This window comes from Ambystoma mexicanum, chromosome 1q (assembly GCF_040938575.1).
Source record: "Ambystoma mexicanum isolate Mex_15411 chromosome 1q, UKY_AmexF1_1, whole genome shotgun sequence".
NCBI classification, from domain to species: domain Eukaryota; kingdom Metazoa; phylum Chordata; class Amphibia; order Caudata; family Ambystomatidae; genus Ambystoma; species Ambystoma mexicanum.
In genome coordinates this window covers 616,481,405-616,508,017 of record NC_090922.1, presented here as the reverse complement: position 1 = coordinate 616,508,017, position 26,613 = coordinate 616,481,405, and the positions used below count along the sequence as shown (strand labels likewise).

General features: G+C 44.7%; 1 protein-coding gene across 7 annotated transcripts in view; it reads right to left on the bottom strand.

Annotated features, from left to right (window-relative positions):
* The window catches only part of RASAL2 (RAS protein activator like 2), a 1,332,618-nt gene that overhangs the window by 664,344 nt on the left and 641,661 nt on the right, over positions 1–26,613 (bottom strand). Inside the window, exon 1 of one of the 7 annotated variants that reach the window (XM_069641164.1) lies at positions 15,196–15,318. The exons of 5 other annotated variants lie outside the window; for them this stretch is intronic. The gene's annotated coding sequence lies outside the window, so the exon portion shown is untranslated. Of the gene's footprint in view, positions 1–14,656; positions 15,090–15,195; positions 15,319–26,613 lie in introns of those variants that run through there. One more of the 7 variants, XM_069641163.1, reaches the window with a different exon arrangement.

Here is a 26,613-nt window from a genome sequence, read left to right as displayed (position 1 = left end):
ATAGTCTGAAACACCGATCCACGCCTGTTGGACCCTTCGCGCTGCATTGCAGGGTTTGTACGTTTTTACAGAATCTAAAGATTCGAATGTACAAAAAACCCGAACAATGTTACCACCAAAGGTTCAAACACCAAAAGTTTGTATTTTTGTATTTTTATTTATTTGTTTATATAACGCTTTACGCCAAAGCGATGCACAATTGAACAACTTGGTACAAAAAACAAACAATATAATGGTAGAAGCAAATTACAGTATGAATCAATCAACAAACAAGTAAGAAGAGCAATTAAACTGGAGGGTTTAGGGAGTGAAGAGCAGTGGGAATGTGAGGAAGAGGAGAGGAGGGGAGGAGAAGCAGGAGAGAGGGGAAAGAGTGAGAGTGGGGTAGTAGGGAGTGGAGGGAAGGAATCAAGGCAAGGAGAAAGAAAGGAGTGGTAGCATTGTAGGTAAAAAAAGAAAGACTGCGAGGGGTGTCCCCCGCAACATCCCGCTCACTGTACTTTAGAGTATAGTGAGCAGGGTTGTGGGGGAAACCCCTGCAGCTCCCAAAAAAAAAAAAAAAAAAAAAAAAAAAGGACCCTGCAGCATCGGTTCCCGATCACAGAAGTGAAAGGGAACTGGCGCCACAGGGACTCAGCGTGAAGAAAAAGGTAAGTAGGGTTTGTTTTTGTTGGGGGTGTGTTAGGGGTGTGGGTGGGGGTGTGAGTATGTAGGGGTTTTTAACGTGTGTTCGCATGGGAAATGTGCAAACCTTTTGTGGTTTGCACATTTCTCATGCGAACTTTCCGGCCGCGGGAAAATCAGCCGCGGTCGGATCATGTAGATCCGCATTGCATATAACGCTGACTAACTGCACAGCGCCCCCCCCCTCCCTGTCGCCACAGACCCGACACCTGGATCAAGAATAGTTTGACTGCAAAGAAAGCACTGAAAAGCCTAGTTCAATGCTTTCAAACCACCCTAGACAGAGAACAAGGTAATGTTAAGGGGCTCTGTCCCCCTGGGTCCGATTTTGGGGTCATGGTGACTTAAAAAGCCCTTTTCAAATCATTTTCATAAAAGAAATTAGTTGATCAATGATATTACAGCACTTGCTTGCCTGATCACCCCTGCTCATGTACCCAGAGTGCTATTCCATACAAGTTCTGAATTTTCTGTGTTCTTTCCACAGGGTGTGGATTTTAGTTGGGGTATTTAGTTAAGTCTTTGCATTCTTGTTGGTTTAATTAAATGCAAGGCAAAAGAGGTTGGGGGGAGGGCAAGACAATTTGTCTTGCCCTCCCCCCAACCTCTGATTTGTTCACCACTATTCTTGCTTCTGTGACTGGTTCTCTTAACCAAAGTGTGCCACCTCCATCAGCTTCTCTCATGCCTCTCTTGTGGAGAGGACAGAACACTGGACCCGGTTAGTGGCGAGGGCAGTGTCTGGCAGCATCCCGCTCTTTTGAGCTTTGAAAACGGAGTGAACAGAGACAACACCTCTGCGAAAACCTTCATTCTGCTACGCAAATGACCCGAATATGTGAAATGCTATACACACCTGACCCCACAACATTGTGCTTAATTTCAATCCGCTGCACCTCACACAGCCTTGCTGCCAGTGCAAGCCAGATCCTGGAGGAGATCCTTTACAACATGGTAAAGAAACCCTCATTGAGTTTTTTTTGTTGTTGGTGGGAATAGGTTAGTAGTGTGCAGGGTACCCCATGGGTATTTTAAAAGCTGTGCAGTGGGTGGCACTGTATTTGAAGTATACCTCTGCACTATACCATGGTATCTCCTCCTCTCCAGGCAATCCCGTAGCCCTAAAATCTCACCACTACAGTTTTGGCTTATTAGGTGGCTTAGACTGCCTATGCAGCAAAAGCAAAAAGTCTCAAGAGTGAAATGTGAGCAACAGCTAGAAAGAGGGTCGGGTCTGGAAAGATAGCATCTCAGCTATTAGATTGACTCCCTGTGTTTAGCAAATTACTGTGCATCTGTCACAAGGAAACTTTCTCCATGAAAATTGTTCAATGATGCACACGGTCTCAAAGGCATTTATGCAAACTCTTCCTATGGCTCCAAATTCCACAGTATCAGAGATTTACATTCCTGAATCAACCCTCACCTTCTAGAAAAACACGCTCCCACCTCTTTGTTGGGTGTGTACCTGACCATCATCTGGCCCAGGCATGGCTAAGCCGCCTGCAATAACACTGCGCGTAGCATATGGAGCATCCTAAACAGCTTCCACAATATTCAAGTACAGATACATGTGGAATGGGTGGGGTGGGGTGGGAGAGGCAAGATTCACCCAGTACCCCTGAGTCCCCAGTGGGCAGGCTGCAAATGGGACTGGTCTAATCCACCAATAACCACCAAGGTCATCAGGAAAGAAGCTGTCATGTCATGCAGCTAGTGGCCTTCTGTGTGCCATACTTTATCTGGGTATCAATATCTGCCTCAGACCCTCCAAGGCGGCCTACCATGTGGCCCTACACCTGGCCTGCAATCAGTGAAACATTCCAACATGCCCCCCCACCTCTTGGCTTTACCTGGCGACACACCTGCCCCAAGTCACCAGCCTCCTCTTCATCACGGTCAGGACTAAAGCAACCCTCACCCATACCACCACCGAAGGGCAGCTGAATATGGGCAGCCTGTTGGCCCACTCATTCTCCTAAAACAAACTCACAGCAAGATGCCACCCAAAAGCAACGCACCTATTCATCTCAGTAGGAATTAGTAACTCTGCTATGCTATGCTGTTGCCGATTACTACTGCCATTCACCCTGGTTAGATCTGTCTGCTCGTCACTCTAAACAGTCTTCTTTTCTTATTCTTCTTCATGTATCAGCTGCTTTCGACACTGTTGATCACACTTTACTTCTTGACTCTCTCTCATCTTTTGGTTTCAGGGGTTCTGTTCTTTCTTGGTTCTTCTATTATCTTTGTAACAGAACTTTTTCTGTCTCGTGAGGTGGGAACACTTCCTTACCACCCCCCCTCGGGCGCAGTGTTCCCCAAGGTTCTGTCTTCGGTCCATTTATATTTTTACTTATACTCCAATACTTGCTCCTGTGATTACTTCTTTTGGCATCTCTTATCATTTCTATGCTGATGACACATAACTTTTTCTATCTTTCTCATCTTTCACACCTGAAATTTACCCCACTCTTTCTTCTTGTCTTACCGCTATTAAATCTTGGATGTCAACGCACTTTCTCACTTTGAACACCAGGAAAACAGGGGTTCTATTCTTCCCTGCCAACTCTTTTTCTCCTCCACCATCGATTTCTTTTCCGCCCACTACCCCCTCTATTTCTCCTACTGTGTGAAATCTTGGTCTATCTGGATTCCAATCTTTCTATTACCCATCATATTTCTCTCACATCCCAGTCTTTCCGTTTTAATTTGTATAATAGTCGTAAATTTCGTTCTTTTCTTACCTTCCATGCAACAAAACTGCTTATTTCTTCTCATTTTTTCTCTGCTTTTCTATTGCTCTGTTTTGCTCTTTCGTCTTCCTTCCTCTCGTCTGGCTCCTTTGAAATCCATATACCACTCTTCTGTTCATTTACTCTGCCTTTTCTCCTATTGTGTCTCTATTTCCGCATCACTTGCATCTCTTGGATGGTTACCTTTTCATTCTCAACTTAAATTCCATTTTCTTTGCTTAGTCTTTAAATCTCTCTATGGGTTAGCTCCAGACTATCTCAGTGCTCTCCTGTCCTTTTATACTCCGAGTTCCCTTCATTCTTTGTATTTTTAAGTTCACTGTTCCTCGTCCACCCTGTGCTCAGTCTCGTTTTCGTTCTTTCCAGCTTCTTGCTCTTCTGCATTGGAACACTCTTCCTCCATCTCTTCGTTCTATCAGTGTTTATTCTCTTTTTTGGGTCTCCTTGAAAAATCATCTTCTTCACTGTCCTTGATTGATAGCTTTCCGAACTGATATTTGATCCTCCCTATTTTTCTCATTTTTTTGTACTGTTTTAAAATGTTGTGCAGTGCTTTGGATAAAAGCACTATATAAGCTCTAATAAAATACAAATACAAATCTAGACTCTTCCCAAGCCCCTCTGCAGTTCTGAGCTCTGAATCACCTGCACCCACACACACAATCCTAGGCTGCTTCTGGTCTCCTGTACCTACACCTCCCATCTTGAAACATCTCTGAGCAGGTGCTGGGCTTGCATCCCATCCACTTCCCCAAACACCCCAGGCCTCGTTTTGCCCAAACCCCAATTCTCGATACAGCCCTGGTCTGGTTCTGTGACTGTCCACCGAGTCTCAGAGTCTGTCTGCATGCGAATATTTTATGCTACGCTTCCCACTGGTTACTGTTCCCCTTTCTCCCATACTGTACAGCACCCAACAATGCAATTACTACCGTAATACTTCGTCTTTGTGGGATGTTTTCTGTGTAAACACCTTCTGCTGTCACCAATAAATAGAAATCTAAATACAAAATGTTATGAAAATCGTCTGCATAGAAACTCAGCTCAATTCTACCAGAAGGCATTTGGAACTCAGCCAGACATGCTCTTGCCTTTAGGTACAGCTATGTGTATACATCACAGACGTGGGCGACACCTACAGATGGGATACGTGCCTCTTGGGGCAGAGGTATCTCGATGGTATCATTCCTTTAGTGTAGATTAAAATTTGCAAATTTAGTATCCAACAGCAAGTATCTTTGAAGGTAAACAAAGAAACGTGTGCGCTATCAATACAATCAAGGAAGCATAGGAGGATAAAGGGACATGGGTTACATCGCCTCCAAACAAGACTAATGTTACCATTCAACCCAAAGTAATACCTGGTGTACAGTTCGTCCTCAAGGGAAGAATACCAGTTTGCTATTATCTGCAAAGTTTTGTGCACTAAAGGTATGCAAGCGCAAATCGAGAACCGACATGTATGAATCAATGACCGCTGGTGTGCTCAAAATCAGAAGTTCACCTTCGATCACTGAAAAGCCAATACCTCTGCCATTCAAAAGAAGTACTTAAAGCTCCTCCATTCGCCAATGGGTGCTAAGGCCAAACAGTCAGGCTAACCTCCAAAAGAGCGCACATTTCTAGTACAACTCTGGATTTCAATTGTTTCATACGACGAGAATAAAGGCTATTGAGCTAATTGATATATATATATATATATATATATATCAAAACATACTGCTTACACCTAGCAATTTCCAATCCATTGTTGTGCTAAATCATTTGATGTATTCAATGCCACAATTAGAATCATACTGCTCTGAGAAAAACAACAGACTGAGCTCATGCACAAGGACTTCATTGCTTCAACACCCAATATTGGTTCTCGTGTGAGTATTTTGTCACATCTAAAATTGCCAAAATAACGGATCTTTTCCAATAAATGCGGTAATCGTACTTAAGACATGCATTGTATTACAAGTACATGACCATAATGTTGCACTACTGGTGCTAAGAATCTGTCACTGAATTTCAAAAGCAGTTCTGTGATGACCCAATTTCACTAATTCATGGACTGATGTGTTGAGGATTGTTGCCTGCACTAAAATAATATTTCGGCTAAGTTATGGCCCATCATGTAGTTAGTCCATAAGATAAATCAATCATTAAATGACTTGACATTAAATTAACTGTAGACTTCTGAATTAATGCTGTGTTGTAGTGAGACTAAAAACATGTTTTCTACAATCCCAATCTGGTGGAGAGTGGAAAGCAAAGCAGACTACTTACTGGGCTTTATTATAAGCAGTGTTTTCTCTTTCACTTGTAAAGGTGCTGTATGGAGATCTGTAGAGAAACAGAATGCCAATACCCCATATAAGGACCTAAAAACATGACCTTATTGGTTGGGTTACTTTTATTTGTATTTTAAAATGTCAGCTCAGTCTAAAATAGCTGTTTCAACGTTTGCTCTTGATGGTTATTGTGTTGATATATAGGCCTTGAAAAGGTATCTGCGTTTGAAATGTCGCCGTTTTTTTAACTGGTATAATGGATTTAAAAAACGGATAAAATGCAGCGACATTAAGGGAGCTTTTTTGAAATGTCTTCTTTAATAGCATCTATGCTCGTTTTATAATGTTAACACTAAATTATAGTAGAAGTCTGTGCAATAATCAGAAAGAGAATGTATTATGAACTCTTGGAACATGCATGCACACACATGAATCCATTGAGTAATGCAATATTCAAATACAGGGCATAAACTTAGTCTGCTTGCTGGCAACATTAATGTACAAAGTCTCTCTTGTAAAGGATGCACCCCATTACCACCACCGGCTATCCAGTGTGTCCGTGTGAAGCCCAAAGAACCACAGCTCCAAAGTGTGACTACCTCCTAAAATCAGACACCTCACAGCATTCCAGCCTAGTGCTGATCGTGGCTACACAATGCCTTTGTTGTGGAAAGGTAAGGATGCCACAAGGACTGCCGAGGGAGAAGGGGTCAGCTTTCACAATGACAGCTACGGTCCAAGACTCTCAATTGCATTTGCGAACTATTCAAGCAATCCCTGCTCCAAATAGAATTCTATTATCTTGGCAGGCCAAGGACTGAAACGTCAGTGGAATAGCAAGAAACAGATCATCATCTTATCGCCTATGCTTTTCGGATCGGTCTCCTTCTCCTCACTGGCAGTGTCTCTCCGCAGTACCCCCAGTCCCATGCCTGAAGTGGCCCTGCAGAGGTATAACTTATGTGCTATAAAAGTAACTGAATATTATGAATATGGATTTGTGTGTTTCTTTATTTTCTTTATTTAATATGCGTTTTAGTTCATAGGACTTTTTTGTATATTTACACAAAACATTATAAAACATTTACATACTGTAGCCTGCTACAACATAACCAATATTAAACACGCCACAACATAACCAGTATTCCTCATGCACAAAATAAAATAAATACATGCATCCCTAAATGAAGAAAATCATGTTAACCGCTCAACATAACGACAGCACATCTCTTTCCATATTCAATTAAATGATCTACATCTACACATCCTAATATTCCTAAAAACAAGATTCATGAACTAAAATAATACATTGCTGTTCCACACAAAGAGCTGCAAAAGGAAGAAAATTCAACTTCTTGCTAAGACAATCCCCAAAGCTATTTGTATCACAATTCATTACTGGAAATGTGTCTTAATAATTGCCCAAATTTGATGCAGAGCAATAAGTGTCGATGTGCAATTTGCATTTAAGCACCGGGTCCAGAACTCCTCAGTCGAGATCGTTTCAAAGTTATATACCAAATGACCCAAGTGTTGCATATACAGATGACCAAGTTTCGTGCATTCTGTGACAATATGTCTCACCGTTTCTACATTGGTTGAGTTTTTACAGATCATACAGAAGCGGTTCTCTTGGCTCAATTTAAGCCACCCGCCAGTAAATGACAGTACAGGGAGTAGGTTGATCCTTGTGAGCAAATGTAATCGTCTTACTTTAGGATCAGGACAGATCAAGTATGGTTGAGGGCGCATAAAACAATGCACCACTTGGGAAACCTGGGTGTACCCATGTAGTGTTCCCAAGTGGGTGTAATTACACAACCAATCCCACTAATTTAACTTACGCTAGAACACTTTTTTTAGTTTTATATAGTTAGTTCCTCGAGAAAAATCAGGTTGCCAATTTAAATTAACAAATATCTGGTTTACTGTTTCCAGATATTTGTCCCTTTGCATGGTCCCAACATGCTGATACCCTGCCATCTGGGCCATCAAGGAAGCTCTAGTTGTAATCTGGGTACAAATAAATAGTTCACATTTACATTTAAGAAGCTTTGTTTTAACTTATAGTAGCCCAAGCTCTAGATGTAAGTATTCCATCGGGGTACTTTGAGGTACACTCTGCATACTATGCCAGAACCTACCCTCAACCTGCTTCATTCCAAATCACATAGCTCTAAACCTTCAAGCCGGTACAAAATGGTCGGTTAGAGCCGTTGCTTATACAGCATTAAAGTCCCTTTTAATGAATACCCCGTTTTTCCTTTAGAGAAACGATTAATCAGATTTTAGCACTCTTTGTACTTATGATGTTCCCATAGCTGGCATTGTGCATCAGATTTAAACCCAGATATTTGTAATGGGTGACATACTGAATCTGTCCTATGCTAAGTACAATTCGTACCCTATTGATTTTTTTATGACTAGCATTACCTTAGTTTTGTCTATATGTAGCTCTAGCTCATTATCACTTGTGTAATCCACCAGATTTTCCAATAGGATTTTTATGCCAGTTATCGTGTGGCTCAAAAGCACCAAATCATCGGCGTATAATATTGCCGTAATATGGTCTATGATTTTATGATGATAGTGTTTAATGGATTTATTGTTTTGAAGATAATTATGGAATTGAATTTGATGTTTTGACAAATGTTTGTGAATGGTATGTTTTATACCTAAAACACAATGAGTATAACGTTTTTTTTTAAATGTAAGTAACTGTCCTTTTCAGTGATGGCTACCTGTTTGCAGATCAATCTGGCCCTTTAATTTGTAGCCGCAATACACCAATTGGAGCTCTGAAAAAACGATTAAAACATTGCTGGTCACTTTTTAGAACACTTGGCTATATGTGTCCTATAGGTGACTTTCTAAACACATTGTATCCCCATCAATACCTTCACACAGAGAGGCCCCTCCGATTGCAAATGATGTGCTGAACAAGAAAGTGATCTTAGCACCCTTTCAATCAATTTGATTACACAGAAAATGAGATAGGCATGGGGAACTCACCACAGTAGCTCTTGTGCTGCATACTTTCCCCACCATTTCCGGTTTGTCCTGCGTTATATAGTCTCCTAAAGAGTTTCTGCTCATCCCCGCGCTTTAGCTGTTCCGACTCTCACGGCTCCACCCCATCAGAACTCCCTTGAGTCCCTCTTCTTCTTAGCAATTCCTACTCTGCTTGCTTTCCCTTCTCAATGGAAGTCTCTGATTTCCAGCTTCCTTTCGCTGATCTTGTTCTCTCTGCATTTCATCTCCTGATCACCCGGTTTTCAACAATCCCTCACCCTTTCAAGGTAGTTTCTATAAACTCGTTTTTCCGGTCTGCACTGTAACACCTCTTTACCATTCATTCCACAGTATCTGTCTCTCCCTAAGCAGCGGCCACTCTTCCATCATTTATCTCCTGCTTTTCCCCATCTGACAACAATCTATGTGCAAGTTTCTTCGATTATACACCACTCTCTCTACATCAGTCTGGCCTCTGCCCTCACACTACAATTCTCTGGCTTTTAAACAGCTCCTCCCATCTGGACCTCCGACGTTCCAGCTTTTCCTGTACACTGTTCCTCTTCAGGACGTCAGGTCCCTCTGCTTACGGATCTTTGGCAGCTCCAGCTCATTCTCCTGTTCTTCAGAAGCCCTGCTTTCCCTGCCCACTGACATCAGCAGCCTGTCTATCGCTGGCGTTCTCGAAATGACAATATCCCCGCTTTCCATTCAGCTCCCCATCCATCCACCCATCGTATATGCCGTTTCTGGTTCCCCCTAACCTGCCCATGTTGCTGCCTTATCACTAGTTGCTGCTGCTTCCTGACAAAATTTCAACTCAGGAGATTGCACAGCGAGCCTCATTCCTTCTCTGTACATGGGTATGAAAATCCCTCTGATAGGCCATTCTTACACAAAAGAGCAGTGTGGTCAAACTACATACAAACTGCCAGTCAAACAAACAGGATATAGAAAGGGACACTTCCCCAGCAATCACATAGAGAGATGGAAGTGCAATATAAATCATCGGTACGCCATACCACTAGTTCTTTTAACTTTTACAGAGCGTACCTTTAGTTCAAAGCCTCAAGAAATGCCTTGACGCTCTTTCTTTCTTTTGAGCCAAATATAGAATCGGCTCGGGCCGGACATTCAAGCACTGCCAGTGTCGCAGGCAGGCACGCACGCACGCACACACACCGGTCGTTAAGGTGCTCAGGTTGAAAACACATCTCTTATCAGTGGCAGAGCCTTTCATATGCATGATGGAACATGCCCAACTCAAAGAGCTTGCAAAGCACCAGTTACCTTGCAAATCTGTGATAGTTAAAATGAGCAACACACAGCGCCAATTTAAAGATTTGTGTATATCCATGATGTCCACTATCTTGACATGGAAAAAAATTATTAAGATGCTTTAAGTCGCTAATTAAATGTTTTCAACATCATGAATAACGAGCTGGAAGTTTGTGACAACGAATCTGCATATCTGTCTTTGTTTATTACACAACTTATGTTATTACATGTCTTAAATCACTGAAAGTACAGTGGGATTTACTAGATTTTTCAGGTTGGCATTATCTTGCATTCTGGGACTTATAGTTTACCATTCAGGATGTGAAAATTAAAGCCACAATCATTCCTTTGGCTTAACATGTTGATATAGGATGTCAGGGCATTTCTGGTCAGCTTGTCGATGACCCTTTATTTTCTCCTTCTTCCCCCATTTCTTTTGAGTCGACCTTGAGGCCAACCGTGCTTTCCTTTCTAGTGCCTCCAACGGGACCCATGCCTTCCGTGGCGTGGGCGTTCTTTCCTTGTCAGCGTCTGGTCGCAGCTCCCCGAATTTCTCCCACTGAAAGCGGGAGATTGCATCAGCCACCACATTTTCTTCCCCAGCGATATGCCTTTATGCATGTATTCATTTTTAGGCTTTCCAGTGTGATTGCCCTCATTAATTCTAATACTATCATGCATGACGCACTTCCTTTGTTTAACACGTGCACCACCGCCATGTTATCTGACCATACTGCCAACTCCTTGTTCCCTAGCTCTTCCCTCCATGCGCATAACGTGACCCAAATCGGGAAGAGCTCCAGCAGCGTTCTGTTCTTTGTCCATTCCGCCACTTGCCATGATTTTGGCCACTTGCCTGCACACCATTTTTTCCCCCAGTATTGCGCCAAAACCAAAGCCACCGGCTGCATCAGTGAACAACACCCTTTTACCTTCATCGTTCACCGGTGAGCGCCATATTACCGCCCCCTTGAAGTTTTCCAGAAATTCTGCCCATACTTCCAGATCTCTCTTGATTCCTCCCCCTAGCCTGACCCTGTGGTGCCCTTTGGTAGCACCTCTCGTTTTCAGCTCGATACTTCTCTGGAACACCTTCCCCTGAGGTATGACTCTTCCTGCGAAGTTTAGTTTACCTGCCAGCGCTTGAAATTCTCTCACTGTTGCTTTGTTTCTTCCTTGTAGTTCCTTTATTGTCTTCAGCAGCTCCGTCACCTTGTCCTCCGGGATCCGACACCTCCCCTTGTTGGAGTCAATTTGTATACCTAGGAATTGGATAACCTGCGTTGGCCCCATCGTTTTCTCTTCCGCCAGAGGAAAACCCCACTCGCTCGTTATTTCTACGTATTTGTCCAGGGTTGTCCTGCATAGATCCGCACCTTTGGGGCCGACGAATAGGAAATCGTCCAGGTAATGCGCCATCATGGACTCCCTCATCTCCTGTGTTACTGCCCGTTGTAAGAATGAACTTACCCTCTCGAAATATGCGCATGAGATGGCACACCCCATCGGGAGGCATTTGTCGATGAAGTATTCCCCCTCCCAATGCATGCATAACCGTCTTTGTGATCTGCTGTTGACTGGCAACAGGCGAAATGCCGATTTAATGTCTGCTTTCGCCATCCATGCCCCTTCCCCTGCCTTTCTGACCAGTTCCACCGCCTCCTCGAAGTCTGAATATGATACTGTCGCCTCGCTCTGAGCGATGCCGTCGTTCACCGAGGCACCCGGGGGTAGGACAGGTGGTGTATCAACCTGTATTCCCCTTCTTTTTTCGGCACCAGTCCTAGTGGTGAACATAAAAATTCTTCGAATGGTAGGGCCGTGAACGGGCCCTCTACCCTCCCTAGTTCTACTTCCTTCCTGATCTTACTGGTCACTATCTCCCTGTTTTCATTTGCTGATTTTAGATTCCTAGGAATGTCATGTGCTCCCTGCCCGGTAAACGGGATGTTGAAACCCTCTCTAAAGCCTTGCCTGATCTGTTCTGCCGCTTCTTGGTCGGGGTATTTCCGGAGCCACCTTTCCATCCTCTCGATTTTTACCGGCGTGGCCCTTTCCTGTCCCAGTTTTTATTTCCGCGTCTCATCTCTTCTGCCGCTTGGCGCCGCGGCCCTTGTGCACGTGGAGCTGCTGTGGTCACCCTTGCATCTCTCGCACTTGTGGCTGAATTTGCACTTCCATCCCCAGCTACATGGTACCCCCTTTTCAAAGCTCCTGCATTGACCTGGTTCCGCTCGTGCCATCCCCGTGCTCCCACTGCCCCCATCCTGTGTTGTCGGGGGCAGGCTGCTCTGCCATCCTCTCTGTGACCCATAATTTCTACTCCGAAAACTCTGGTCTCTATTCTTGTCATAGCTGGATTCATACCTTCTGCCACTTGATCTATAATCCGTTTTGTAATCATTCTGCCAGTACTGCCTTCTCTGCTGTCCGCCTGTGCTCCGCTCCTTGGAATCCCATTTCTCTTTTAGCACGTTAAAAATGTAGAGGTTAAAGTTTTCTTCGTCCCAGCCCATATCCGGAAAGCAGTCCATCTCCTTTCGGAACTCATGGTCATACTCCAGCCATGCATCCCCTCCAAATGCTGCGTGGACCTTCAGCACCCTCTGTTGATATGCCACTAATGCTACCCCGTCTTCCGGGAATTTTTGTAATATGATTGTAGACATTATGGTGAAGGCCGACATCCAATTGTCAAAGTTCCTTACTACTGGCCCCTTTTTTAGTAAGCTTTTTTCATCCTCTTTCATGTCCTCCAGGGCCACATTCATCCCCCTCTTTTGACAATCTAACAATGTAAATATATCGATCAATTCCTTCCTCCAGATTTTTTCCTTTACTTTGTCATTTATGTACCAAGCCATCGCTTTCATTGACCTGCCCTGTGCGTCTTTACCCATGGTTGGCCTGCCATATTTCATCATGAGTGGCCCCTCATTTTCCGCCGCTGCCACCGCCGGTGCTTCCCCCGGTGGTGTGACCCCTGCCCCTATGTTTAGCCCTACCTGTACACCTTGTGGTGTCGGTAAAATTGGTGCTCCTTACGGCACCGGGACTACTGGTGCCCCTTGTGGTGCCGGGACCGGGGCTTCCCTGGGCTCAGCTGGTGCTCCCTGTGGCGCTGGGACCGGGGCCTCTCTGGGTTCTGCCCCTGCCCTCCCACCCCACTCTGCCTTTCTTCGCTCACCACTCCTCTCCATTTAACCCAAGCCTTTAGGTGATCCCTTTCTTCGTCATCACTGCTTGATTCGTCTGATGCACTCCCCTGCCACTCTTCCCTGCTTTTCTTCCCCCGTCTGCTCTTCTTGTCATTGGTTCCTGGGCGATTTACCCGAAACCGTGACGCAAATTTTTTTAACATTTTTACTATTTTATTCCCCACATTATTATTCACAGTACCTTTCTTTTTATCTTTTTTCTTTCTCTTGGTCAGTCCATTCTTCCTCCGTTTTTCTTGAAGGTGGGTTGGGTGGCAAAACGTTTTTCCTTCCCCTTCTCCAGGTACCAAGAGCCTACCCGAGAGAGGTGAGCTCTTACCTGGTTTGTGCCGCCTCTCCTTTTCCAGGCTTACTTATACCCCCCGGCCTTTTGTTCCTTCCGGGGGGCGGCCGGGTAACCCCCCTGACCCCTTGCTCTTACAATTCGCACCTTCCCAGGTGCTGTTTCCTGCCCTTCCTGGGCTTTTGTTTCTTGTGGCGCCATTCGGACGCCCCTCCCTATGCTTTCGCGCCGTTTCCCCCCACCCCGCGCCTAAACTCCCAGACCCTCTATCGTCCCGCATTTCATGCGGCCGGGGCCTGGGTCATTTACATGTGGTCATGTGGCTTTATATGCAATTTGTATTTTTTGTAAGTAAACTCTATAAGACATTATTACTGTAGACCTTGAAATCCAACTATTTGAGACAAAGTTTAGATCCTGGTCACTCCCCTCACCCCCACTCTATGCAACCCACCCACCCCTTCCAAGCTATTTCCTTCGACCATCCCACTCCCTCCTTTTTGGCCTTTTTGGATTCAGCCAGAATACCACAAGTTCCTTTTTTTCCACTTCCACTACTGCCTACAGAACACCCCAAACACATCACTTGCCCATAGAAGACAACTCCAACAAAAAATATGCAAACTGGAACCCTTCCGCACATCATACAGTGGCATACGCAGACCGACACCCTACCAACACGTGGCATACAAAACTGACAGCCACTTACAAAATGATACCGACCTACATGCATCACACATCGAGCCACAAACATGAAATATACCTAAACACTTCAAAGTCAAAAACATTCACAAGCACAATTAAAAATTCAAACACGCACACATACAGAAAGTAACTATCTCGCAGTCGAACTGGCACTCACGCAAATACATAATCACATACAAAGTGACCGCCTCACAAAGAGACAGCCTTGGAAACCCAACCAAAAAGATCCCATACAAAACGAAGGAACCAAACAAATCACAGCTAACAAAGGGCAGCTTAGCTGCCTTCCCGCACTTCACCCGTGGGAACGTTTGTTATATTTGACAGGGAGGAAAATGGATGGGTTGAAGCTGAACAAAACACCTGTGCATATTAAACTGTGGTTTCACAAGTGCTACCTGGCATTAAATCCGAGACATCTCACGAATGGCTGTTTACACTTACCGGGTAAGAGGTCCTCAGGCTTCGATCGCTGTGAAGGCGGCCCTGTTGCTGCTACGGGTAACTCTGGGCTTGGGGGATGCTGTCATTTAGACACACGCTCCTCGGGTGCTCTTGTACGATGGGTTACCCACGCACAAGAAGCGGGACGGAGAGTGAAGGAGCTGGGTGCACAACATGTCTTACGTCTGCAGGCACCTGTGGCTGTCTGGGATTATGTCACCTGTGTGCCGACAGCAGGAGGCACCTGCACAGGTCCTCACACATACGGAGGCGTAAAACAGCAGGCACCCGCACCACAGCCGTGCGCACGCAGGTGATCCTGTTATGGGATGTTCACTGTTTGTTATCATTTGTACAGCTCGTATGACGGGCTGAAAGGGGGGCGGGATATAGGAGGGAAGCAGCTTTGTTGTTCTGTTGGATGTGTAGTATGCAAGGTGGCACTGGCACGGGCCCAAGGCAACCCTGCGGACACCGGAAATGCTCTCGGGGAGCAGCAGGGATAGGCTCATCAAAGCTCTCTCGAGCCGGAGACTTACATTGGATGGAGAGGGTCTTATCCGGCGTGGTTATTAGCTGCAACGTGCATCTTGCGTCGTCCGGGGCACATCAGGTCCGAGGCTGCGGCCCTTCCGATGCCTCACACAGCCACTCAGTGAGAGCATGGGCCCGATTCACAGGCGTGTAGGCGGCTCACACAACGGAATGCAGCAAAGCCGGCACCGGGAGCCGGGCCAACCCAGGCCCCAAGCCAGCCTAGGGGCTGCCAGGAAGGGCGGGCGGCCCAACAAGTGGAGCCTAAAGGCAGCACTGCTACCGATGGGAGCGAGGCCTGCAAACAACGCTAGACACAGAACAATGCAGGGGTCAGGAGCCAGGGGGCAGCCTGCATACAGAGGGAACAATGCTTTCTTCCATCCCAGGGTCAGGGGGAGGCGTTCAACGAAAGCCTCGCCACACAAAATCTCTCTCCCTTTAACTGGCGGGCTGGAGGAGACATAACTTTAAGAATGTTGCTGCCAACTGCCGCGGCCATCTAAATAATAAGCATAACATTGGGTAATGAGTAGTAAACACTAGAGACTGAACTGTGGCCTGGTGGTTATTTTATTTACCTCAGAAGGATACACGTTTAAGCCAGGCTTCCTTGGGCTCAATCTTTTAAACCGCGGAGCACACACACCACGAACATCGGCACGATATCACAATTAGCTATTTTGACGGGGATCGAATTTGTGCCCTGTGGTTTACACAAACGATTGGTGCAGCTGGCACATTCAGCCATTGACCCATCTAGGGATTAGAGCCTCCAGTCTGCAAATGGCACAGTGCTCGCTAGAGAACGCATGCATACACAAAACGGAGGCATGTTACTGGTAATCCGGGATTGTGAGTGGCATGTTGCATACACATCTCTGCATCAGAGGCATTAACCCACCAAGCCATTTAACTGGAATTCTGCAAACTGCAAGATCTATAGAGCGCTGCAGCAGGGCCGGCCTTAGGATTTGCAGGGCACCGGGCAGCAAAAGATGTGTGGGACCCCTTTATTTGCATCACAGAAAATTATGTCAAAATGAGTCTTGGGGGAATCAAATAAGTTGACGTTCAATAACTGAATTTTAACTGTTAATATTACAGTTGTAGCAATATCAGGAGTGAGGCTTATTTTGGAGCAGCTGACTGAGTGAGCTGAATCATTTGTATATATGTGTACCTCAAAAAAAGTACTGGGAAGAGTAAGAGCTGGACAAAGAGAAATGCAGATCACCGGTAAGTAATCCAAACATACCTAATGTGACTGCACGTTTCACGGATGTATGGGCAGGAATTGAACCTGGGCCAGACAGGGCAAAGTGATTTTGCTGCAAGATATTGCAATCGTAAGTATGTGTATTTACCGGAAAGGTACTGAGGCAGTCAGAATAAGCAATTCTGCGGGTCTTCAAATGTCATCAATAGGGCTCAAGTCCAGAAAAAGGTGTAGGGGATCATTAACATACGCACAGGGGCTGAACGTATCCTAAAGAGAAATATGCAAATGTATTTCAACTGGCCTTTCCCAATAGAAGAATGAGCATTGTCTTTCACAAAAAGAATCAATACTCCTGGAAAAAAACTGCTGATAAGTATGGAAGGTGTGCACCCTTTTAACCCAAATATCTACATTAAAATATTCTATGGAAAGCAAAATACCAATACAAGACGTGTGCTTTGAAGACACTGTGGTTTTGTGGGTGATTCGGTTCAAATCCTGGTGGGTTAAAAAACTTGAGCAAACAAGCGTTTTACTGGCTTCAAAAACACCTAAAGGGGATGGAGGCAGCACTGTGAAAAAAAGTGGGCAGACGCTGTCAACCCACATGTGATCTGAACTTGGGACCCTGAAAATCAGCACAGGGCCAGATCGAATATCTTCAGTCCAGCCGCCTCTCTCTTCTCACATCCATTGACCTGATAAATCATCACAACACATTTGCCCTCTGATCCTTTCCCCTCCTCACCACGACGTTTGCCTTTCAACAAAACTGTTTTATAAATAGGACTTGAAAAGTATGCACATCATAAAGTACTGCAGCAATATAGGAATCCTTATATAAATATGTTAAACAAAAAGAGTACACATGTTGTGTTATTTTGGCCCCATTCTAAAGACTACAAATACCAGAATGCAATTCCACAAAATACAGAATGGCTTGTATGCGGTCTTTCAAGTCTTGATCCTAACAAAAGACAATGTGAAATGGCAACCTTTTGCATCGTTTGACAAAGGCATGCTTTATATGATGCGAGTGAAATGTGGCATTCTCCCCAAAAAAAACACCAAATGCGGACATATGAATACTATCAGGATAGTGCACAACTCTTTTTTTGTCAACATATTTTAATTGTCTTCAAAGAAGACAGATTTGGGAAGCAACTATTTTTCCGCATGTGCTTTCAGAACAAAATGCCTGTTTTTAGCCCATTGTCCTAAAACAAAAAAAGGTTCTTAAATGGACGCCTGATAAGCCCCAACTGTGAGGTACCACAAGTCCAATGGGCTGCTGGGGAGGTGGGCAGGAGGTATTTGTCTCTACGAGCGCGCCCAAAGGGGTGGGGAGCTGGCAGCATGGCCTTGCTAAAACAGGCACAAAGAAAAGCCCTGTGGCTGGAAGCAGACCAGCCCCTGTTACTTCTTGTACTCATGGCAGCATGTAGCTGCAGGGCCCCCAAGAGCGCAGGGCCGGGTCGATGGCACAGACTGCCCATGCCTCATCTGGCTGCAGCAGATTATATATATATATATATATATATATAAAATCTATATTCATACAATGACCGAACTGGAATTGGAGCACTTGACCCCTCAAACTGAACAAATGTGTTCATCGGGTGAAATAGCCATGGGATCCATCTTACAGTTAATGGACCCTGTGACTTGCAGGCGACAGACTGATTTATGTAGCAGGTGCATTTATCAAATTATGTACTGCTAGTTGGACCTTTGACCTTCAGGTTACAGGCAAATCTCTAAATGAGACTTTTCGCAGAAAATAACCTAAGACTTTGTTAATGCTTACTATATTGGTGTGCAATATGAAGCAGCCTCATGCTATAGCAGACTTCAAATCCCAGTGATTTTGAGCCAAATTGTGCACAAACAATATTCCCACAGTGAATTCTCCAAAGCAACTGGTGACCATTTATTCTGTAGGGAGCACTAGGTCAGAAGTTTTCTCTGAAGCGTACATGTATGGTATGTTTATGTGATACATACTGCGCACCGCTGCCATTATCATGGTCTCCAGGCACTCTAATATAGTCAGAGTAGAGCACCGATAAAGGCAGGGCTTGTGCAGGGGATTAAATTGTTCTGAGATGATGAACCAATAGTTATAGCCCAGTACAAGCCACCCTTAGCGAAAACTGGGGCGTTGGACATAAATCGCATTAGAAGAGATATGGTTCCGATACAGCACTGCTACAAATGGGGGAAACAGGGCCTGTTGGGGACTGGCAAGGGCACATTCAGAAGAACTGTTTAACGCTTGGGTACTGGGTGATCATGAAGGAAGGTACTTTTTTACTTCTCCACAAAGGCTGTAAAATGCGTGGCACCTTGTGGTCATGGACCTTTGGTTATTTCTGACCAAGCTTTGAGATGCTACGCTCCAGTTAGAGTGGGACGCTGAAGACCCTGGTACAAAGATGCTGAGCACCGAGTAGCATTAGGGGGCAGTTGAAGACAGATCTTCAAGAAAGAGAAGCAGCTTCGAACCACTGGCAATGTAGTGCTGAAGCTCGGTTACACTGCAGACCAGTCGTATCTGAGAAGGGCACAGCTCCAGTAGTACAAAGGGGGCAGGACTCCTCGAGCGATGGCACCCAAGTAAGGAGGCAAGACACTCCAAAGAATAATGGCCCTTTGAATGGTTGGTTGACTGTCGTTATTAAATATCTTGGCAGCAGCAGGTTCTAGACTGTCAGCTACTGGCGCACCTCAGTTTTTTGGTGATCCTGCTTCTTTGTTTTCAGGATCTGCGAAGTGGCAGAGAGTTAGCGACTGTCACAAGGATGGTCACGCCGAGTAAAGCGGAGTGCGCACAGTCCTTGGCCTCACCAAAGTAGAGTTTCAGTCACCAGACAGAGCCTCATCATCGGGTGGGCTTTTCGGAGGTTGCAGCAAGGATTCCTTACTTGCAGTCTTCAGAACAGCAACTTTTACCGTGTTCGGGAGTCATTCAAAAGGTTGTACAAGTGAATGAAGCAGACCTTCGACTTCTAAGGTTAATTGGAAGTCGGAGATCCCAAGCCCCAATCACATGGTTGCATTCATTCAAGCATTGCGGCTCCCTTCCATGCTATAAATGTCATATCATATCACATAAACTCACTTGGCGTTGGCTCAGCCTCTACAACAGACATCATTCACAAATTACACTTATCAGGCATGGTCACTGTTAAGGTGAGGCTGGCTGCACCATAACCATTCATGGCCACACATCTATCCTATCCCATTCGCTCTCTCATAGGAAAAGCAAATGGCTGCCAGACTTTTCACTAGACTTGACATGGGGGTTGCTAGAAAGCACATACCACGGTACAAAAGGATTGTACTCCATAGAATTAAGTGAAGTGTGCCATCAACCAGGAATGCACGCTTATTAGCATTAGGAAAACAGGCTAAATGGCGTTCCTAAGACCTTTGTTGGTCAAACCGAAGTCTGGTCTCCTAGGTGTGCTTAGATAAGGACGCATCTGGGAAAAAGTTGGTAAACCAATCGTGGAAAATGCAAAACACAAAGGGTCACCTCACCAACTGACAGATATTTGGTCTCACACTATTCAAGAAAACGCTCTGAAATTACAAAACGAGCTGCAGATTTCCCATTTCTCACTGAGGATACCTTCACGGACTCCCTTGACCTGATCATGGCAAATTAAACTCAGCGTTCAAATACATGTCCGACAGCTGGGATTACAGATCATGGGCATCACAAGCAGCGCACTACGCTGGCGCCTAATACCCGAAATCTTTGTCGCAGGAGAGAGCGAGATTGAACCACGATGCTGCCAACCAATATACCATAAGGCTAGTGTAGTTCAGAAAGGCGGTCCAACACTACCACGCTTACAGGGGGACGGGGGCTCTGGACCAGTCTCCCTACGCCACAGGAACAGTGCCTCAGATTAACGTGGCACATGCACAGCGTAAGCACTGTACTGAGGCACAGAAATCAAGATGGTCAATACCAGGACTGCAGCTCGAGGGCAGGTTGTGAAGAAAGAACAGCAGGAGCCAAAAAGCTGAAGAGGCCGATTGAAGGGCACCAGCAAAGGCAGTAGGAAGGCGGGCCAAGATAGAAGGAACAAAAGAGGAAGAGCAGAGGTAAACCAGAGCAGCGGCAGAGGTGAGACCAAAGAGAAGAACCCCACGCCTGCTCCTGAAATGCAACCCGAAACGGCAGTGCGTGACACTGGGCACAATTCATGTGCTCTAGGTGGGCAACGCATGTGATCTGTTGCCTGCTGTTAGGCCAAACTAAAGCACTGAAGGAGGCCACAGGAACAGCTAAGAGTTGAGCAAGTCATACGTCTCTATCACAATAAATAATTCTGTGATTTACAATTTGATCATAGACTAATGAACAAGATTGTCTCCCAGAAGGTCATGTGACCATATCTTCTGACTGACATTTTCGATCTTAGTGTGCCTTTTCTGGCCACATCCTGCATTCTCACAGGATGCTGAAGACCATCGCAGGGTCCAGTCTCCAAAACACAGCTTCCTGGGTCAACAAGAACCAGAACCCTGCTTGCCCGCTGCCAGGAAGGAGTGAAGCCATCTTCTACGCTCTGATTGGCTCCCAGGTGATCATGTGATACTACGCATTGTTATTTAGTCACCACTGGGCGCCCAACTCGGGAGCCTGCCACTAAGGGCTAAAGGTAGCAAAGAGTAACTCCTTTTGGGCTTGGTGGAGCTTCCAAGGACCTAGTGCCGGAACCCCTGTTCAAGTCAGGACTTTGCCTGACTCCTCACCCACAGGAATCTTCTGCTCTAGAGGCTCTCCATTCACAACTGATCTGTAATTACCCTGAGGAATGAAGGGGAATTGGGCTTGCTTACTGTCTTCTGGACCCCTATATTCCCATTCTAGACAAACTCCACACTTTTACCTGCTCCTTCCAGACAGCCTTTCCACCTTCCCTTTCTGCTCAACCACTCTCTCTTGACTGCACTCTTCGTTCAATGCCGTCGTGTATTTATTTATTTACCCTCCATCATGCACCTTGACTTGGTTTCCTCCCTCCTTGTACGGACTCTTTTCCTCATCTTCTCTTGTATCCTTCATTCACAACTCATTTAAAAAAATATTCTCACACTCCTCCCTCCTCCCCTCTGAAACCAGATGCTCCCATTCTCCCGCCAGGATCTCAAATCTCATCATTCCCCTTTGCCTACTGCACTACACCTGTTCTTCTCCCCCACCTTGTATCACTACCAGCCCCACTTCATAACAAATGTAACCACCTTGCATTCAGGAAACATCTTAAAATGTTTCTATATGTTTGAGTCCCTAGTTATTGTTGTGTGATGAATGAGCACTGGCAATTGCCTACCTGTATAGCGCCAAAATACCCCCAGGTAATCCGCCGCGCTTTATAAAGCTCAAAAAACACAACTCTCACTTGAGCTCTGGAATGTACAATCCCACTGTAACAAGTCTGCCTACATCACTGACTACTTGACACCCATTAGCCTCAACATACACTTCTATTTTTTAATTTTGTATTATTGTTAGAGTTGTAAAACAACTTTTCAATAAGATTATTTATCAAAATGTACACAAGTTTGAACGCAAGATTATACAAATATGTCTTAAAGCAAGTCGTATAGCAGATAATTTTAAAGTGACATATATATTAAAAAGAAACATATCATTGCACATTGGAATTTCGAAGCAGAGAAAATATGCATTAGTACCCGGCACGCGCTGCGCATCGGGAATACAACGTGTGGATTGGCTCTTTTCCAAGCCATACCAAGCGGTATTCCCGTGTACACCGTGTGTTCCCGGCGAGGGGCGTGGCAGCCACTTAGCCAATGAGGAGGCTCGAAACGGGGCAATCACCGCTCTGAGCCTCCCCATGGCTGGAGGCTGGCTGCCTCAGGTACATTTTATTTCCTCCACCTCCCCCCTGAAAACTATCCCCTCCCCACCCTCCCAACCCCACTTACCTTCTTTTTTCTTCTTTTCTTGGAGCAAACGCGCTGGAAACACTTCTGTTCCCAGCGCGTCCACTCCCGATGGCCGCCATGGAAAGGGAAAACGGACTACGTTTTCCCTTTCCCAGCGGGCATTTTCTTTCAACTTTTTTTTTTCTGTTCCGAAACGCAGTAGCGTTTCAAAACAGAAAAAAATGCCATTAGTACCCAGGTCTAAAGGGCTGGGGTACGAATGGCTACAAGACCCTCGGCAGCGGGCCAATACCGCCCATGGTAATGCCCCTCGCTACGCTCAGGCCTGTAACTATGGCCCCGGGGGCATTACCTGGGCCATATTGGCCCGCCGCCTCAGGTCTCATTGCCACAGTAATGACATGACAGCAGGACAATTTTTAACAATACAAAGACAAACAGATGAAAAAACGTAATACCATTGTTAAGTAATCCTGAAATTGATTTTCATACTTAGATTTCTAGTTCAAACATCTATTTTTGAAAAGGTTATGCATTTTGCAATTGCAATTTGAACAGCAATCAATTTAACATGGTAAAGTCTTTCCCATAGGTCATCTGAGGTTAATATTTTGTACTGTCAAAAATATGGTTTGAACAACATAATCCGTAGATTAAGCAAGGCAGGGCATTCAGTTAACATGTGGTTGGGGCATTTTGTGATGCTCTTGGTTGCAGCAAAATCTACAGAAATGTTCCTGTGCAGTTAGCTGTTGTCGTCAGGCTTTCAGATCTTGAGTTTTACAAATATTTAGACAGAATCGTAGGAAAGTACTATGTAGTTTAGGACTTGGAAATTTAAGGAGGTAAAATTCAGTAGATCTCAATTTTATTTCTGTAATAGGGTTTTCTTTGCACACTCTATAGGTTTTACATAACTCCATCGTATTAATTCAATCGGATTGCCATAATTTACATTTAGCTCTCATTGGGTTTGACATTAGGAGTATCTCAGATATTTGCTGCAGTCATTACAGATTTTACATGTTTCCTCCATTGTTGGGGGTAAATATGGTTGGATTCAAGCATATACTTTGCTAGTTTAGAAATTAACATTTTAGGATCACTTGGAAGGCAAAGTTTTCTACATAGTGCTATTGTCAAGATTAGAGGCCTTCTCCCCTTCCTCCTCACCTGAATCTTCTGTGGCGGATTCCTTAGGATTCGACTCAGTCTTCTTACGGTCCCTCCTCCTTATAGGAGCCTGTCCTTTGGTATCTTGACCTTTTCGTGTAGATAGGGTCTGGCCCCTCCGGAGGCCACCTTGGCATAGATGGAACCCTGTCCGCGGGGACCCCCAGGGGGCCAGTCCTAATACCAGGGAAAAAGCACAAAAGCAGAAAAAACCCTGTTTCCAGATGGGTTCTATTAGGGAGTTGTGAGATCCCTTCACAAGGCAATGGAGTTCTGTTTTCAGCTGAACCCGAAGAAAGTCGGATTCCCGCTCTGGTGGAGAGAGTCTGTAAAGCTCGGCAATGACAGTAGGGGGAACCCTTTCAATTTGAAAACACAATAGAGGCACTCAGAGGAAAGAAACAGGAACCCAAATAAACAAATGATAAATCTTAAGGAATGAGAGAATAGACAGGAATGCCCGCAAATAACAGTGACAAGATAGTAGGAAGGAGTAAGTATGGAAATAGAGTGCAAGAAAATACCCAGGCCACAAGCAGGAAAGTAAGGAATATGCCTGCAGAGCGTAAGTAAGTAGCAAACGAGAAGTGTAGAGTGCAGAGAAGCCGAAAGTCAGAAAGCACGAAGCCAAATAAATAGAATGCTTCGGCGGAAAACAAGAAACGTAGGAGGCAGTAGCTCAGGCAAGGCGGAGCCGTTAGAACAGACGAGGAGATATAACCTTATACAAGGTGGAAGTAGCAAGAGCCAGGAAACAGGAAACCCGGGAGGATAAATAAGGCGAGCACAGAAGGTAGGCACAGGGAAAAAGGCAGCAGCAGAGGAGGATCGGCAGGGAGGAAAATACACAAACGAAGTTCCACACGAACCGGAGCGTAGTGTACAGATACAACGCATCGGTTTGTGGGAGGAGCCAGAATTTAAAGGCACGGCGCCCATATTGGATGAGAAATAGAGCGCGCGCAGTCAATGCTTCCAGCGCTTCCAAACCTTCCATTAACAGTTCCTGACAGCTATTACTTTCTATGTGCTCATGATACATAAGGAAGGAATTCCTAATTCATATTTCACAATACACATTGGTTGACTTTTTGGAAGCCTTAGCACACGTTTCCAGTATCTACCCTCAATTTTAGTCCAAAACTGCTCATACTTTAAAGGTTTCATTTCGGTACCATAGAGGATGATTGCTGTAACTTTCTGCACAAAGAATGTAATTGCAGTTCGATAAGAACATTTCCCATATTTTCCTTGGATAATTAAAGCTTGGGACGTGCTAGAGGTGATCTTAGCCCATAGCTCGGTTAGGTAAGGTTCATCTGTCAAGATGATTATAAATACTGACCCCAAGATATGTGTAATCATCTATAACTTCAAGCTAGGAGTTATCTAAATGCCATTTGTGATTAGTTGACTTGGGAAGTTTTTTGAGCGAACAGCGTAAAACTCTCGTTTTCTCTGTGTTAATTTGCAGCATGTTATGTCCCGCATATGCCTCAAGGGCCGTTACGTCTTTGAAGTCCTCTAGGTGTCTTCGACATGAGGACAAGATCGTCCATGTAGAGTAACCATGGCAACGGTGCCAGGCCCAGACGTCGAGGATCTATTAGCGTTGAAAATTTATGTCCTAGATTGAAAATAAAATGTTTTAATAATATAACTGCCAATACGCAGCCCTGCTTTAACCCACAATAAGTGCCGATTGGAGCTGAGAGGAGACCCTGCATATTTAATCTCGCACGAATCGTAGTGTCCAGAGTGTAACTGAAGAATACAAGCTAGAATTGATTAAGGACATCCTGCGCTGATTAGTTTGTTAACAGCTTCCTACTCACATAATCAAAAGCAGACTTGAAGTCAACAAACGCCAAGTAAATGGCTATGTGTATTGTTTTAATCTGCTGTTGGAGAGCAGTTATTGTAAGATTGATTGGTGTTCCAATAACAGGAACAAATCGCATTTGATGGGGATCAAAGATTATTTTGGAAAATCCGTTGGTTAAGGTCGCGCAAAATTAGCCTTTAGAAGATGTTCCCTGGCACATCCAGCAGTGCTATGGGACAGTAACTGTGAGGGAGTTGGTGGTTCCCTTTTTTTAAAATAGGAACAATAATTGATTTGCACCATGAAGCTGGTATTTTCTGTGATTGAATCACCTCCTTAAAAATTAAATACAATATTTGAGCCCATAGCTTCAGATTAGATTTTATGACCGAGTTTGATAAGCCGTCAGGGCCCAGAGCTCTTGATCTATTAAGCTTTGAGATATAGAATTCTATATCATCATGGTCAAAGATGATATTAAGCTTTGGAGAAGGCATATCAAAAGGCTCTAAGAGGACCATGTAATGGGAAGCATAGAGCGCCGAAAAGTGTTCTATCCACATCTGCTCTCTTACCGCGTTTCTCTGGCGAGATAGTTGAGTGGTATGATTAAGCAGTTTCCATTTGGATCTCAAATCCGTAGCGGCAAGAGCTCTCAGCAGATCGTCTCTGTCATTTTGATACATGAGGGACTTCCTCAATGTTAGCCAATTTTTATATTCTGCTTTTAAGCGCTTTATCTGGGAGAAGTTATTCGATGTTTTTGAGATGTTTATCTGTCTTATTGCTTTCTGAGGAAGTGCTTCTGGTTGTTTTAGTTTGGGGTCAAACAGGTGCTTGTGCTTGAATATGTTTTTTTTAAATGTTGTATCAGCTTCTACAAACAGTTGAAGGGCTGCCACGTACAGGCCATCAGAAAGTGAAGTCACTGGATGTTGTGGTACGTAAAAGTTTAGGCAATAATGCAAGCTATGCAAATTGTCATCAGAGAATCGCAATCTATTGTGACTGCCATTTCCAGCTAGTTGGTTACTAGAATATTGAGAGACAATGGGGTTGAGATCCCAACTCCATGTTACCGTCAGCTGATCATGATCGCTGTGTGATTGTCTTTGAATAGAAAAATGTTCTATAAGTGAGAAGTTACTGCGATCTGTATAGATGTAATCTATTGTTGCTTGTTGATTTTGCCGATGCCACGTTGGTCTATGAGGTAGATCTCCTTTTACAGTTCCATTTAACATTAATAATTGACGATCTGACATGAGAGTC